This window comes from Stegostoma tigrinum, chromosome 1 (assembly GCF_030684315.1).
Source record: "Stegostoma tigrinum isolate sSteTig4 chromosome 1, sSteTig4.hap1, whole genome shotgun sequence".
In the NCBI taxonomy this organism is placed as follows: domain Eukaryota; kingdom Metazoa; phylum Chordata; class Chondrichthyes; order Orectolobiformes; family Stegostomatidae; genus Stegostoma; species Stegostoma tigrinum.
In genome coordinates this window covers 37772593-37789345 of record NC_081354.1, presented here as the reverse complement: position 1 = coordinate 37789345, position 16753 = coordinate 37772593, and the positions used below count along the sequence as shown (strand labels likewise).

Here is a 16753-nt window from a genome sequence, read left to right as displayed (position 1 = left end):
AAACGCCTTGGGAGTTTCCTCATTTCTGTTTGCCAAAGTGATTTTGTGACCCATTTTTAACCCTTGTGATTCTTTGTTTGAATTTTCTTGCTATCTTTGTATTCTTCATAGGTGTGCCTGTTTTCAGTTTCTAAATCTTATGTATGTGTTCTTTTTCTTTTTGACTAAGCTCTTAATATCTCTTGCCATCCTTGCCCTTCATTTTCATAGGAACATACTGACCCTGAACTCTAATCAGCTGGCCTTGAAAAGATTCCTACATGCCAGATGTGGATTTACCCTCAAACTGCGTGTCCAGTCTACATCCTTCAGTTCTTCCCTTATTGTAATAGTTATCCTCCCCCAGTTTAGTACTTTCACCTAAGGATTGCACTTTATCTTTATCCATAAGTAACTTAAAACATAGATTCATAGTTACCGTTCCCAAAATACTACCATACTGGAACTTCGATCACTTGGCTGGGTTCATTCCCCAACACCAGGTCTAGTGTGACCCCTTCCATTGTTGGACTATTTGTGCATACTTTCAAAAAAAGACTTCTGTTTTGGACACATAACAAGTTTTGTCCACCTTCCCCCTCCCCACCCTACCAACGCAATCGAAGCCCTTGGTAATAAAGCCAATCCTAGTCAGTATAGGGAAAGTTAAAATTATGAACCACAAAAATGCTGTTGTTTTCATATTTTTCCATAATCTCTCCACATTCCTGTTCCTCTGTCACCTGCCGGCTGTTGGGAGGCCTGTAGTACAATCCCATCAAAGTGATTGCACCCTTCCTATTCCTGAGCTGTACCTATATGGCCTCGCTGGATGAGCCCTCCAAGGTGTCTCCTCTCTGTATAGATGTGATATTCTCCCTAATCAGTAACACAACTCCCCCAGCTCCCTCTATCGCACCTGAAACATCTAAATCCTGGAATGTTAAGCTGCCACCCTAGTCCCTCTCTCAACCAAATCTCTGTAATAGCTACAAAGTCATAGTTAAATGTATTAGCCGAAGCTCCAAGCTCATCTGCCTTGCCTATCATACTCCTCATGTTAAAACAAATGCACTTCTGGCCTCATCTGTTCTTCTTCTTAACATTACTGACCTTAGTCTCTAACTTCTCCTTGGTCATTTTACTTGCTGACCTGCTGCTGTCATTCCTGCCCCTGCCACACTAGTTTGAAGTCTCCTGAGTGGCTCTAGCAAACTCCCTTCCAGGATAGCGTTGCCGTTCCAGTATAGGTGTAACCCATCCTCCTTTTAGAGGTCCTGCCTGCACTGGTATACAACCCGAATGGCCCATATACCCGAAGCCCTCCCTCCTTTACTAGCTCTTTAGCCATTCATTTAACTGCACTATATTCCCATTCCCAGCCACTGCTGGTGTTCTCCCTCAGGTTAACTTCCTTCACTCTTTTTGCCACTGTTACTGCACAGACTGACATCTATTCCTACCTGGCAGTACAAGCAAAACCGTTTGCTAGTTCTGCATTGTTCTGACATCAGTAAGGACATTTGCCACTTAGGGAGACTAGTGGGTGAAGTCTGGTAGTCACCCAACAAGTATCTGCTAGAGGAACCCCTTCCTTATTGACGCGCCATTGACCACTGTCATATATCAGAGGCAACTTACCTGACATATCACATCCCTGAGGACAATATCTAATTAGGTTTATGGTTAAGCACAGGAATGAGTGAGGCAGTTAAAAGGATTGAGAAGATAGGAGTGGAGACATCTCAGTTCTGGCAATTGTCCAATAGTTTTGAGGTTCTTATAGTTTATACGGATGAATGCAGGATGTGTGTGGATGAGTTAACTGACCATAGCACTGTGATATAGGAAACTGTTCAAGTCAGGGGATCAAATAGGAATGCAGCGGTGACAGGAAATATTGTAGATCATAATTTATAGGATCAGAAATTAGGCCATTTGGCCCATTGAGTCTACTTTGCCATTCAATCATGGCTGATAAGTTGTTCAACTTCATTTTCCTGCTTTCTCACCTTAACCTTTGATCCCCTTGACAATCAACAATGTCTGTCTTAAATATACTTAATGACCTGCCCTCCACAGCCTTCTGTGGCAATGAATTCCATATATTCACCACTCTCTGGCTAAAGACGTTTTTGCTCATCTCTGTTCCAAAGGGTCTTCCCTTTACTCTAAAGCTGTGTCCTTGGGTCCTAGCCTCACCTGCTCATCTTCCCAACGTGCACTGTGTCATAGCTTTTCAGTATTCTGTAGGTTTCAATTAGATCTCCCCCTCATCCTTCTAAATTCCAGCAAGTAAATCCCCAGAGCTCTGAAATGCTTATCATCTATTAAGCCTTTCATTCTTATGAACCTCCTCTGGACCTGCTCCCAAGCCAGTATATCCATCCTGTGGTATGGGGTCCAAAATTGCTCAAAATACTCTAAATGTAGTCTGACCTTTTAAAGCTTCACACGTATACACCTGCTTTTATATTCTGGTCCCTTCGAAATAAATGCTAACATTGTATTTGCCTTCCTAACAACCGATTCAACCTGCCAGTTTACCTGAAGAAAATCCTGGACTAAACTCCCAAGTTGTTTTGCAATTCAGATTTCTGATTTTACTCCCATTTAGAAAATAGTCTGTGCCTCTGTTCTATTGTAGTTGAGGATAGATACAGTTCTCTGCAACCATGAGCAATAGTCCAGAATATAGTGTTGATGGAGAGGTGTTTGCAGCCAGAGGTGGTGGACAAGGCATGGCTTAAATAAGTACCAATGCCATTTCTAAGAAAGAGGTCCTGCAAAGGAAGTATGAGCAGGTAGGGGCTAAATTAAAATCCAATCCTCAAAAGTAGTAATCATTGGCTTATTACCTGAGCTGTGAACAAATTTGGGTTTGGGCAAATAAGGTTAGAGAGATTCATGTGTGGCAGAAAGATTGTTGAGGGTCCACCAGCACTGGGGTAAAGTTTTTGCTGAGAATAATTTGTAGTGGAAAGTCTGCCATTGCATCTTTACTGTCCTACGTTTAAACCTGGTTTCCCAATTCACTTTGGCCACTCTGTTTTCATATATCTTTACGCATAAGCCTTTGTTTAGGTATAAAATGCTAATTTCAGACTCTTAACATGATGAATTTTCCATCATTTTTGTGATCACTGTCACCAGAATTATTTTTACCATGGTGTTATTGATTAATATTGACTCATTCGACATTAGCACCCTGCTCCCTGATTTGCTACAGAATGCACTGCCCATTTGTTGGATGAGAGAGACTGTAAACTTGTCCACCTTGGCAGGAAAAATGTAAATGTAGCTAATAAGATTGAAAGAGATTGCAGAACTTCAGTATTTGAAATACTGGATGACCTAATATATGAATCTCAATGTTAGCATGTTAGTTAGCAAGTGATTATGAAAGTAGGTTCATGCAGGAAACATTTGGATCATAGAGACCTTAATATTATATGCTTTAATTTAATAATTGAGTGGACCACGATTATTATGAAGACCGATGTAACAGATTGGAGAGAGGCTAATTTTTGGGGAGCTGAAGACTTGCAAAAAATGTAGTGGATAACAATGTTGGTAAACAACGCTGTGGAATAGCCATTAGGAAACATTTAAAATTGGCTTGTTAGGGTACAGATGGAAATAATATTCCACTAAAAAGCAGAAATAAGCAATATGTAAAAAGAAAACGAGAACAAGTTAAAAATAATAAAGCACCATGGATGAATAAGGATGTAAGGAAAATTAAGGATAAGGCAAAAACATGCACAAGTTGACGGGATACATGATGAGAGATGTGAAGAAGTTAGAGATTAATTATCAATGAACAAAAAAAACATTCTGCAGACATGCAACTAATAAAAGTAAAATATGAAGTGGGAATAGGGTCACTTATTGACAGAGCATGGTAATATCCAAGACTATGTAGAAATTGCAGAAAGGTTAGTACTTTAAATCAATATTTGCCAAGGAAATGGGACACGTGGGCATGGCATCAAATATTCAGATCAGAAATGAAGTAACCATTTAAAATAAAAGCAACTGAAGCACTAAATAAAACTTAAGAACTCTTAAACAGAATCAAATCCTCATCTGGATGCAGTGTATTCAGTACGTTTTAAACAAATCTAGTGAACTGCTTGTATAGGCATTCCTACAAGTTTTAAATAATTTTCTGGAGATGCAGAAATTGGCATTATAGACCTGGGGTAGAGTATTATCAGAGAGCTGTAAACCAATCAGCTTTACATTGGTGGGAGATGAAATTGAGTGAATAGAGAAACATTTAGAAACCCAAAATATACTACGAAATAACCCCCATTAGCCTTCGATGTGATGGCTAATAGCTTAATGAAAGAACAGTCAATCGCTCAAACAATATTGATTGTTCAAATTCAGATTTGATTCAGTTCAGAGTACCACATTTTTGGACACAGTGAAAGAACAATTTCTGGTTTAGCAGGCATTTGGTGTAGCATGCTTGCAATAAAAATGTAACTCTTGACGTGTAGTTCATAAAGGTATCCATCACTTTCATTATTCTGTTATTTTAATGTCTACCTGACACCAGTTGATTGATTAGCAAATAATTTTATTAAAGTCAAAAACAAAGTTGCTGGAAAAGCTCAGCAGGTCTGGTAGCGTCTGTGAAGGATAAAGCAAATTAAATATTTCGGGTCGGGTGACCCTTCATCAGAACGTCTTCACTTCAGTTCTGAGGAAAGGTCACCGGACCTGAAATGTTAACTCTGTTTTTTCCTTCACAGATGCTGCCAGACCTGCTGAGTTTTACCAGCAACTTTGCTTTTGTTCCTGATTTACAGCATCTGTAGTTCGTTCAGTTTTTAATCTTATTAAGGTATTCTGCAACAACGAGAATGGTAGAAGGTGAATTTATAAACGTGTCAGAAAATTCTTATGTTCCGATGAAGCATAAATCACTGTTTTATCTGTAATTGGTTTGCAAATCTGTCATACTTCATGAGTTGTTAATGAAGCATGGTGAGGCAGTGGTATAGTGGTAATGATTTTGAACTCATCATGTGGAGCCCCAGCCTAAAGATCTAGAGACATGGATGTGAATACCATGATGGCAGATGGTGGAACTTTGGATTCAGTAAAATATGGAATCAAAAGCTAGCCTGACAGCCACCATGTAACTACTCATGATTATCATAAAATTGCATCCAGTTCACTGATGCCCTTTTAAAGAAATCTGCTGTTTATACCTTGTCTGACCTATATATGACTCCGGCCTGACAACAATTGCCCTCTGAAATGGCCTAAAGAACTAACCGTTTCAAAGGGCAACAAGGGATGTAATGACACCAGTATCCAAAACAAGTTATATTTTCTTCTATCCCTATCACATTTTAAGATAATACAATTCTGGAGTCTGTTGTCATATAAAAATAAAGCATTAAGTGCCACCTTGATTTGTCATTGATTTAAGATTATGCATGATCTGTACCCAAAATTTCATTTACTCATCCAAGCCACAGATATCATAGAATCCCTACAATGTGGAAATAGGCTATTCAGCCAATTTGAGTCCACACTGACCCTCTGAAGAGTATCCTACCCAGACCCACCCTATCCTTGTAGCCCTGCATTTCCCATGGCTAATCCACCTAAGATTGCACATCCTTGGATACGTCAGGCAGTTTAGCACAGCCAATCCATCTAACCTGCGCACCTTTGGACTGTGGGAGAAAACCAGACCACGAGGATGAAACCCACGCCGTCACGGGGCAAATGTGCAAACTTCACACAGACAGTTGCCTGAGAGTGGAATCGAACTCAGGACCCTGGCACTAAGGCATCATTGCTAACAACTTACCCACAGTGCTGTGATAATATTTTACATAATAACAATCTATTGACCTTGGTTCTTTAAAAATTTAAATTGATCTAGCCTCCATGATCTATTGAGGAAATTTTCTAATTCCCACTAGCATTTTTGTGTGAAAAACTGCTTCATGATTTCCCTCCTATATGCAATATTATGACATTTGCCTGGATTCACTTGCCAGAGGAAGTAGTTCATGTTTACCTATTTAGAGATTCCTTTCATTATCATCATTTTTAAATACAATATAACTTTAAACAACACAATGTTCTAAACTGAAGATAATAGAAATCGAGTTTATGCAATCTGTTTTACTTGTTAATGTTTAACACTTGATATCATTATGGTGAATTTATGGTGTGCTCCTTCTAACGTCTATCTGACTGTATGGGTCAGGGGCTTTTTTTCTTATTTCTCAATTCTTTGTGATTATAATTCATTCATTCCGTTTTACTTCCACCTGACAGACCTTTTGGAAACAAACTATATAATTTATGTTGGTAAAATCCATACAACTCGCTAATGTTTGCTTTTCATATTCTATTTTTCAGTTGTATAGTTTGTGTTATTATTTGAAGTCCTTATTGACTTTTGCATAACTGAGTTCTAATTTTAAAAAATATATATATACCTTACTGAGATTTGCCCCCAGTCAATGCAGGTGTGGATTGTGTACTTTTTTCTGATCTCCTGTCATTCATGTTCCCTTTACACTTGACAAAATTCAAATAGCATGTCTCTCCAACAAGCATGCTCATCTTTAATGAAGAATAATGATCGAAATTAAATGTAGCTATCCAAGTATGATCTGATCTGAAGATTCTAGAGTTTGGCGTATCTTTGTAACCATGTAATAGACATAATACTAGAGTACATTGGGTTAATACAATATGCAAACTGTTATCTTGTTTCAGCACATTTTTTCTAATAGGCACCAGCATTAATGAAAGTAAACATAATAGCATCATTTAGAATTGCATTGTGGTGAATATGCGCATTCATTAAAGTAAAAATAAACTGTTGAACATTCTCAAATGTTGCTGATGTCTAATCATTGGCTTTACTTGTTTCTGTACGTTAGTTGCATGCAATTTACACTGTTCATTTTAAATCACCTAAAATGTCCTCTGTGTATCTGATCAAACTGTTTTGTTTTGTAACTCAAAATCTTCATACATTCAAACCCACTAACTCAACTGAAAATTTAACCATTTTTAACACTCTTTCTTTAAATGAAAATATCATTTTATATCCACTTACCAATGATTGTAAGTTTTCTGTTCCTTCTGAACATAAGTCAAGATTAGAATCAGATTTAGTTTTGTTTGAAACGTAAAGTATGGCAGAAAGTAATGGTAAAACTTGTCCACCAACCCTCAAATGGCTAAATTCAGTGCCTTACATGAACTGTCTGAGTTGCAATCAGCCGCTCCTTTTTATTTGATTACTTATTTAATAGGTTGATTGCTTGGGGTTAGTTTTGTCAGCGGAAAGTACGAGTAATATTTGTTCACCAGATCACTTGGACAAAAGCCTTCTCTGTACTTCTTATAATATTTTTATGACTTTTAATTGTCACCAAGAAAGGTAACACAGGTCAAAGCACATGTTTTAATTTGGAAATTGCCATTCATTCCCTTTTGATGTTTTATGGATGTCGAATAGGTACTGCTAATTTAAGGAATTCAAGAAAGATGCACCTTTTACCTGATTAATGAAAGCAGCAACACACTTCTTCCACTGGTATTTGTCCAGATTGACATTCACAACAAATTGAAGTATCATTTTGCCTCACATTCAATGGGTCATGTTATTCACAGTTGATATTGCCGTTTACAAATCTGTAACAGACCTATTTTGTCTTTGTATTGTTGCTGTTATGAAATGTTGTTTCACTGGCTGCCAAACACACATTTGAGGAAGAATGTGTTAGTCTGGCCCCCACCTTTCATTTTGTCTGGCTTGAATGACCCTACCAAGAGTTCCACTCCTGCCAGTGTATGTCATAAAGTCAGAGAAGTACATGAGCTCTGCATTTAGAAGGGCACTGTGTGATTGGAATAAATCACAGTTTTTCTAAAGGAAAATCCGATTTGACAAGCTTATTGGGTTTTTTGAGGATGTAACTGGTGAGGTAGATAAAGGGGAACTGTTTGTTTGATATTGTATTCCTGGATTTCTGAAAGGCTTTTGAGAAGATGCAGTGCAGAAGGATAAAAGGCATTTTAAGGTGTTGATGATAACATATTAGCATGAATAGAACATTTACTAATGACCAAGAAGCAGACAGTATGCATTTTCAAATTAGCAATCAGTGAATAGTGAAGTAGTGTAACAGTCATTGCTGGGGTCCTCAGCTAGTTACAATCTACATTAATGACTTAAGAAATGGAGTGATTTATCCATGTTTGCTGATGGTACAAAGCTAACTGGAAGGCTAAGCTTTGGGCATGACACAAAGGCTGCAAAGAGGTATAGAAAGATGAAGTCAGTGAACAACAAGATGGCAAATTGATTATAATATGGAGAAGTGTCAAATTATTCATTTTGGCCCTAAGAATAGAAGAGTAGAATATATTTTCACAAGGTGTGAAATTGAAGTGTTGATTTTCAAACGGACTTTGATGTCCTTGTACAATGATTACAGAAAGATGCATGCAGCAAGAGCAAGCAATTAGCAAGGCAAATGGCATATGTGTCTTTATTACATAGAAATTTGAAGTGCAGGAATAAATGCTTTTTAAAATCTTATTATCATTGTACAGATTTTTGGTGAGACCACGTGTGGAGTTTTGTTACAGTTTGGTCTCCACATGTAAGAAGATAGTCACTTGCTTTGGAGGTGGTGCAGCAAAGGTTCATTAAGTTTATCCCTTGGATGATAGATTGTTCTATAATAAAACACTGAGCAAACTGGGTCTATAATTCTGAAATAACGGAGATAACAAAGTGTGGAGCTGGATGAACACAGCAGGCCAAGCAGCATCTCAGGGGCACAAAACTCTCTGATGAAGGATCTAGGCCCGAAACGTCAGCTTTTGTGCTCCTGAGATGCTGCTTGGCGTTTCGGGCCTAGATCCTTCATCAGAGTTTTGTGCTCCTGAGATGCTGCTTGGCCTGCTGTGTTCATCCAGCTTCACACTTTGTTATCTTGGATTCTACAGCATCTGCAGTTCCCATTATCATGACTATAATTCTGAAGTGTGGTGATCTCATTGAAATGTCTCTGAAGGGGCTTGATAGAGTAGATTCTAAGAGATTGTTTACACTAGTAAGGGATCTAAAACTTGGATGCAGGGGCTACAGTCTCAGGGAAAATGAGCTGATCTTTCAGGGTTGTGATGAGGATATTGTGAATCTCAATCATTAAATACATTTAAGGCTGGGGTAGACAGAATTTGTAACCTTTTAGGGAATCAAGAGATGTGGAGCAGGCAGTAACGAAGTGGAGTTGAAGCACCAGATCAGCCATGATTGTACTGAATAACACAGCAGGCTCAGTGAGCTGTTTGGTCTATTTATGCTTATCTATCTTATCTTCTGTTCTCTCCCATCCCATTAAGATGCAAACCTAAGGAAAATATGCCAGTTAGTATATAAAATCATTCCATGTTATTGCTTGCAGAACTATACAATGTGGCCGAAATTGAGAAGTTCCATGTAGTTCAGCCTTTTTGTTAACTAAAGGAAATACTTTAGACTGAATGTAGCTACTCTTCTCATTTCCCAAGAGTAATAGTTATATTGTGTAAACATTACAGTTTACACTGGTATTTCTGGCTAAATTGCAATCGCATTTTAAAAGAATGTAAAATATAAAGAACCTTTATGCTCATACACTTGCTAACCAGTCTATTCTTGCTCCGTTGAATTCGAGAAGAAGTAGAAAATGCTATGAATTATTCCCCACACTAGTAATATGAAATGTGGTAATTTCCTTGGCTTGATTAAAACACTTCACATCACACTAATTGTTTTTTAAAATGGTTGCAATTGCAAGACATTTTTTAAAATTTTGCTTTTGGTTGTGGCAGCTGCATGAGCCAGTGTGCTGGGAGCATAGGCCCTGTTTTATTTGTCCAACTTAACAAGAATGATTCATTAATTGTATCAATGAAAAATGTTCTCTCATAACTGGAGAGATTTGAAGCCTTGTACTGAGTTCTCAAATCATCAACACCTGAATCAGAGACAAGAGTTGCCAGATCAGCAAATTTGATATTTTAAAATATAGAAAACTAATCAGTGAGGAGTGATAACAACTTTCCCCTCAGTGAATTTTCTATGTCTGGCTGTAGTTTCCATCACTTTCTCTGCTGAGTCTTCATTTGGCCATGATGGAGAAAGAGGAACCTTCTAATGGGAGCACCCCAGCATCGCAGGTATCAAGAAAAGTGTAAAGACACAAGATACTGCAAAGACAATGAGCTCTGACAATATCCTGGCATTAGTACTGATTGTCCTCGGCCAGTCTACAGTTCGTACATGGATGTGTTGTAAGGCCAGACGGTGTGAAATTCACTGATGATTGCACAATGCTGGTATTACATCAGAAGTATTCACAATTCCTTAGATGCTGAAGCAGCCCTTGACAGAAATCCAGCAAGACCTGGATGGTATGCAGGTTGGGGCTGGCAAGTAGTTAGTAACATTTGTGTAACTTAAATGCCAGGCAGTAACCATGTCCCGCAAGAGATAATCAATAGACATTGGTAATGCAATTGAATGTCAAGGATTGTTATTTCAGTTTCTACCTTTTATGTGTATGTTCCCTATGAACATTTTAATTGAAAGTGAAAACCTTAATAAAATCAACTAAGTTTATTATGATTGGCTGCTACTCTGCTGGATGACATCACTGTTACTAGATGCCTGGAATTCCACTTGATGTGTGCTGGATTCAAGCTAATATCAGGAAAGGAGAAATCTACTTCACAAAGCTTGTTGATCTTTGTGGACAACTTTCTTCAAGGCAAAAGACCATTGTTTAAAAATCCTTATTTAAAGATGAACAATACTTTCTACAATTTTCAGTCATCAATTATTTTAACAAGTGCATAGCTTAAAATTTAAAGTAGGTAGATTATTTAAGGCTTTTATGTGGTATGGTATCTGGTTTCTGTGGTGTCAACAGTACCGTTGCTCAAACTGCATGGTAATTGTGGGTGAATTTCTCCCCATGTAAATAAGTTTAGTTATCGGACAAAACAGAATCAGTAAAGTCACCCTCCAAAGGAGATTGGATTGAATTTCTGAGGAGTCCTAATCTCAGGCTGCTTGACTCCTGTACTTTTCAGTAAATGCTGAAGAGATTGGGATTGGAGGAACAGTGAGTAGTGTAAGCAGGCAAGAATGAAGGACGTGAGCAGTCACTAGGGATGTATTTTACTGAGGGAATGGGGGTGATGGCAGCGTTATTACCTATACTGGTTGTCCTCGAGGGTGGCAGTGAGTTGCCTTCTTGAATTGCTGATGTCCATTTGCTATCATTACACCTAAAATACCATTAGCGAGAGTGTTCCACAACTTTGACCAGGTGACACCGAAGGAACAGTAACATTTTTTCCAAAGTCTGGATAGTGAGTGGTTTGGAGGGGATCTTTAAGTTGATGGTATTCCCATGCCCTTATTCTCCAAATGGTAGTGGTTGTGGGTTTGAAGGGTGCTATTTAAGGAATTTCTGTAGTGCATCTTGTAACATGATACATGCTGCTAATGAGTGCTGGTGGTGGAGTGAATGAAAGGAATCACATCTATATACCATCATGTGGGGGCTGCTTTGTACCAGATGGTATGGAATGTTTTGAGTCTTACTGGAGCAGCAGTCAATCAGGCAAATGGGGAGTATTCCATCACACTCCTGACTTGTGCCTTATAGGTCATGCGCAGGCTTGAGGGACTAAGGAGGTGAATTGGTCATTGCAAAATTCTTGGCCTCTGGCCTGTTCTTCTAGACACTGTATTTATGTGGTAGTCCAATTCAGTTTCTGGTTAATGGTCATCCCCAAGATTGAAAATTGGATTTTCTCTTATTGGAGATGGTCATTACCTAGGACTGTATGATGTGAATTTTACTTGTCAGTTGTCAGCCCAAACCTGGATATTGTCCAGATCTTTTTGCATTTAGTTAAGGACTACTTCATTTATCTGAGGAATCATGAATAAAGTTGAATGTTAAGCAATTGTCAGTAAGCTTACCAACTTCTGAGCTAATGATGGAAAGAAAGTCATTAATGAATAGTTGAAGATGGTTGAGTCTAGGACAGTACCCTGCAGGGCTCTTGCAGAGATGTCCTGGAGCTGAAATGACTCATCTTCAATGACCAAATCATTTTCCATTGCAACAAGTGTGACTCCAACATACAGCATGTTTCATCTGATTCCTGTTGATTCCAGCTTTGCTAGGACTGCTTGATGCCACATGCAGCTAAATGCAGACTTGATGTCAAGGGTAGTCATTCTCACCTTACCTCTGGAATTCAGCTCTTTTGTTTGAACTCCGGTTAATGAGATCAGGAGCTCATTGGCTCTGGTGGAACCCAAAGTGAGGGTGCCAAGCAATGCCACTGAGGCAGTTAGTCATGGGCTGGGCTTGAGGGTAGTTGTGCTGTCTGTCAGGGGGAAACTACAAGGGGTTGGCAAGTGAGAGGACAATTGCAATAAGTTTGAGGAAGAGGCGAGCCCGCAATGAAAGGAAAACAACTTTTAACCTGGCATTAGAGCACAGTCTAATAAACAGGAATCAGGAAAACTGAAAACGTGAAATCATTGACAAGTTCCTTGCAAATGAGTGTGGAATATTTAGTTCAAGGTTACCTCTATTCTGGAGCTACTAATTGGAAAAAAACTACTCCTAATGAACACTCGATTGTTAAATATGAAATTGAGATTGGGACTGGTGATGCAGTAAAAATAGTAGTAGCCTTGCTAAAGTCCTCTAGATTTCTGGTTGTGACTGGATTAGATGTGACCTCATTATTTTGTCTCCTCATTTGCCAATTCATCATAAGTTTGTAATGGTGTGTTTGGGGTGATGACATTTTGAGTCTAGAAGCAAGTTATTTTGATGGACTTTTGTTGCTAACTTATGCATGTTGTCTAGTGCAAATTTTAAATATTATGGTTTCTAAGAAATGTTTTTTCTAAGTTCTGCCTTTAAGTTTGATGGAGGGTTGATGATTATTGAGGATGCTGATGAATTTCTCTAATTCTGATTCTGTAAAGAGCCCAGAAACCACATGGTAACATGAATATGGGAGTTAATCTTACTGAATGACAAATAGTCAATGAGAATGAAAAAGGAGCCTCAAAATCGAAAGGTGGTCCTTACAAATCAAAACTAGCTCTTGAGAAGATCTAAGAAGAACCCTCAAAAGAAAAGTTATTTTAAGACTCATTCAGTAATCAGTGCCTTTTTTTAAAACTTGTTTTTATTAGCTCCTGTGCTGCTTTTGTCTGATGTCACTTTCAGTGCTTTACCAGATTTGTCCTTGGTCTTCTGCTTTCTGTTTAATTAATCCTTCAGTGTTCAACATGGTATTTGAGATTCTTAATTGCATTATATTTATATGCTGTAGCGAACTGAAGTTTTGCCTAATGTGAGCTACTTTAATTCTTTCTCTGATTATCCTGTACACTGCTTTATCTATCTGGCTGAAAATAGCTTGCAAGTAAATGTAACTGCTTATCTGAAAAATGTAGATTGTAGCTCAGAATGTCTTGCTTTTGCTTGTGGTCTAGTAAACCTGAAGACGATGCAAGGTATTTTTGTCATCCCTCACCATTCACAGAGCTTAATAGTTCAGCAACATTTATAGAATACTCCTCCTTTTTGTATTGTCACAACTTTTCCTGTGTAAGTAAAGCAAAAATTGTTCTTTAACCACCAGCAAGTAAATTATTGATTAATCATTTACAGTATATGGTTTCCTTAGAATATATGTTCTAAGTGACCCCTCAGGGTTTTAAATTACTTGCATAAGTAAATGTTTCTTGTGATTTTTTTAAAGATTAACTGCATCAACAAGCAGGTTTCTATCACAATTTGTTTACTTCAGCATTATTGGAGCTCGCAGCAAATTTATCTTGACAATGAGATTTCTTTGCCAGTCATTGTTATTTTAGATTAGTAATAAAAGTTGTCTGCTGTGAATATAGTCATAGTGTCAAATTTCATCTTGATTTCTTATTACTTCTGCCATCAATACCATCACCTCATTGCTCAGTGGAATAAAGTAGAAGTATTGCTATTTATAGTGACAGGATGATAGTGCTGTTTAAAACTTTGGTTAAAACATTTCATTTAAAAAAAATTATTGACAATTCTTGTGCTGACCGAAGTTAATGGAAATATTTTTAAAGTTTCCAGCAATATCTGTCAGTGGCTTCATTGATTACACAACTTTAAAGTTAAGAATCACCTGTAGCTGTGATGCATTTCACACCTCGTTGTTTTGAAGTATCAGATCCAAAGATTATTTTTAATATTTGGAATGCTTCTTCCTGTAGCTCTCAGTTTTTCAAGTGAACTGATAAACGTTTCCAAGCTTTACTGTATCACTTGGATTCAGTGAAGCTAGGTCAAAGTCCTGGAAATTCTTCCCGAACGTGATTGTGGGTATACCTACACCAAAAGAGCTTCACTGGTTCAAAAAAAGCCATAACTTAGAGGTGCCAGTATTGGGCTGGGGTGAACAAAATCAGAAGTCACACGACACTAGGTTGTAGACCAACAGGTTTATTTGGAGTCACACAAGCTTTGAGTGCAACCCCGTTGTCGGGTACAATGTGCACCTAACCTGACAAGGGACTGAACTCCAAAAGCTTGTGCAATTGCAAATAAACCTGTTGGACCAAGACCTGGTATTGTGAGACTTCTGGTCTAGTTCAAAAAAGCAACATGCCACCACTTTCTCAAAGGCAGTTAGGGATGGGTAATAAATGCTGGTTCAACCAGCAAAGTCCACTTCTCATAACTAAAAAGTACAAATGAAATTCCTTATAGTGTGAAATGATGTGTTTTGGAAAGAAAATAGAGGAGGTGCAAGACGAACCAAATGGTATGATCTAAAAGTCGTACTGGAATTGCAAAACCTTTTTTCTGTGTGAACCCAAATCTTCGAAGAAAGCATGACAAGCTTAAAAAAGAAAGTTTAAAAAAGACATCTGTTACCTTTTGGATTAATTCAGCTTGGAATGGAGCATGAAAGCAAGGACGCTAAATCTTTAGAAAAGTATAGGCCCTAGTTGAAGTATTGGGGCCAATTCTGGTCTAGTAAGAGCATGCAGAAGAGCTTTTTGTGACAAGACTGAGGGACTTTGAGTTATGTGGAGAAACTAAGGTTGGCCTCTTCAGAGGTATAAAGGCGAGATTTGGTCGTGAATCAAACTTGTGAAACGTTTTGCAAGTATATATAAAGCTGTTCCTTGCAGCAGAAGGGGGAACTGTTGGAGAACAGAAATTTAAGGTTATTGGCAAAAGAACCAGCTGATCATAAGGAAAATAAAATTACAGTAGTTATGATCTGCGGTGCACTGTCAATAAGACTGGTGGAGCAAATTTAATCATAACTTTCAAAAAGGAAGTGGATAAATACTTGAATAGGAAAGAAATGATAAGAGCATGGGAAAGACTAATTGGACAGTTTCTCTTTTCCCCCCCAGAGACTGAGCATAGCCATGAGAGACTGAATCCGGTCCTCCTCTGCAATTCCTATGATTAAACCATTAAACATATTACTTTGGCTCTTGGATTGTCAAATATGCAAGCCATTCCCCATGCAGCTTGTTTGATAAAGCAGAATCAAAAGCAGTATAGTCACTCCTATGCTTCAATTCCCTCAATGTTTGTAATGCTGTTCCCTGCATAACATAAAATCTTACAACATTTTCTCTCCTCCCCAATTGTAGGTTGGTTTACAGTCTGACTGTACAGAATTGTTTGCAATATCTTTAGATTAGAGACTACTAAATCGGTTAGGAGTCATAGGCTTGAGAGATTGCAGTGGACAGATGGATTGAAAATTTTCAATAATTGTGTGAATTGTTGGGGATTTTTGGAGAATGGAGATTGCCGTTCAATAAAACTACTGATCATATGCAAATCCCTATCCCAGTCTACCATAGTCATGTAATCTGTACCCTGAGGTGCATACACTGCAGGCCAACATCTCGAACTCTTCAGCAAAGTCCTTGTGTTAACATATTTTGATGTTGTATACTTGAAACTTGATGTCAGAAGAAGTACTAAGAGGAGTGTCCAGAGGTAAAATAAAATGCACAGCTGCAGAGCTGTGAATTGCCACTAATTAACTGTAGTCTTGCTTCTTTTTAAAAATAAAAACTGCTTATGAGAAAACAGCCACAGCATTCCACATTCTAATTCCTGGTCTAATTACTGGGGATATGAGCCAGAATTAGAAATTCTCCCATTAACAGTGGCAAATTATGTAATATCTATGGACTTGCTGAGTAAACCAGAAAAAGAATAAGTCTGTACACCGTTATTGCTGTTGGGAAGAGACTGTTTCAAGATTACATGCATGGAAGACTGAGAAAGAAATCACATGGCAGAAATTTTAAAAGACTTGATGACCCCCTTTCAGTCCAAGGTGCATTGTTATGTATGAATAATGTGTGTTCAATATTAGTGACAAAGGCAGGGAGAAAACAGATCGATTTTATATAGCCCTTACCTCAGTTCACTGTAACCTGTGAATTTACCCAACTCTAAAATGAGCTAATTAAAGCCTTAAGTATGTTGTGTATAAGAGACTCCAATATGACAGTCCAACTACTAAACCAATCTGACTTTTAAAAGCTCAGACATTATAAATCAACAGTTACAGCCCATGCATATGAGAACAGGTGAATTGGTCCACAAAATGAAGAAGCAGCCAAGACCTATTCAATATTATTAATAAGATCTGC

The 16753-nt window shown here is 38.0% G+C and overlaps 2 protein-coding genes across 7 annotated transcripts in view; one reads left to right on the top strand and one right to left on the bottom strand.

Moving 5' to 3' along the window:
• The window catches only part of idua (alpha-L-iduronidase), a 254145-nt gene that overhangs the window by 55996 nt on the left and 181396 nt on the right, over positions 1 to 16753 (top strand). The gene's annotated exons all lie outside the window — the stretch shown is intronic.
• The window catches only part of slc26a1 (solute carrier family 26 member 1), a 68216-nt gene that overhangs the window by 36290 nt on the left and 15173 nt on the right, over positions 1 to 16753 (bottom strand). The window contains exon 1 of one of the 2 annotated variants that reach the window (XM_048521244.1): positions 7085 to 7234. The exons of the other annotated variant lie outside the window; for it this stretch is intronic. The gene's annotated coding sequence lies outside the window, so the exon portion shown is untranslated. Of the gene's footprint in view, positions 1 to 7084; positions 7235 to 16753 lie in introns of those variants that run through there. 2 annotated transcript variants of the gene reach the window in all.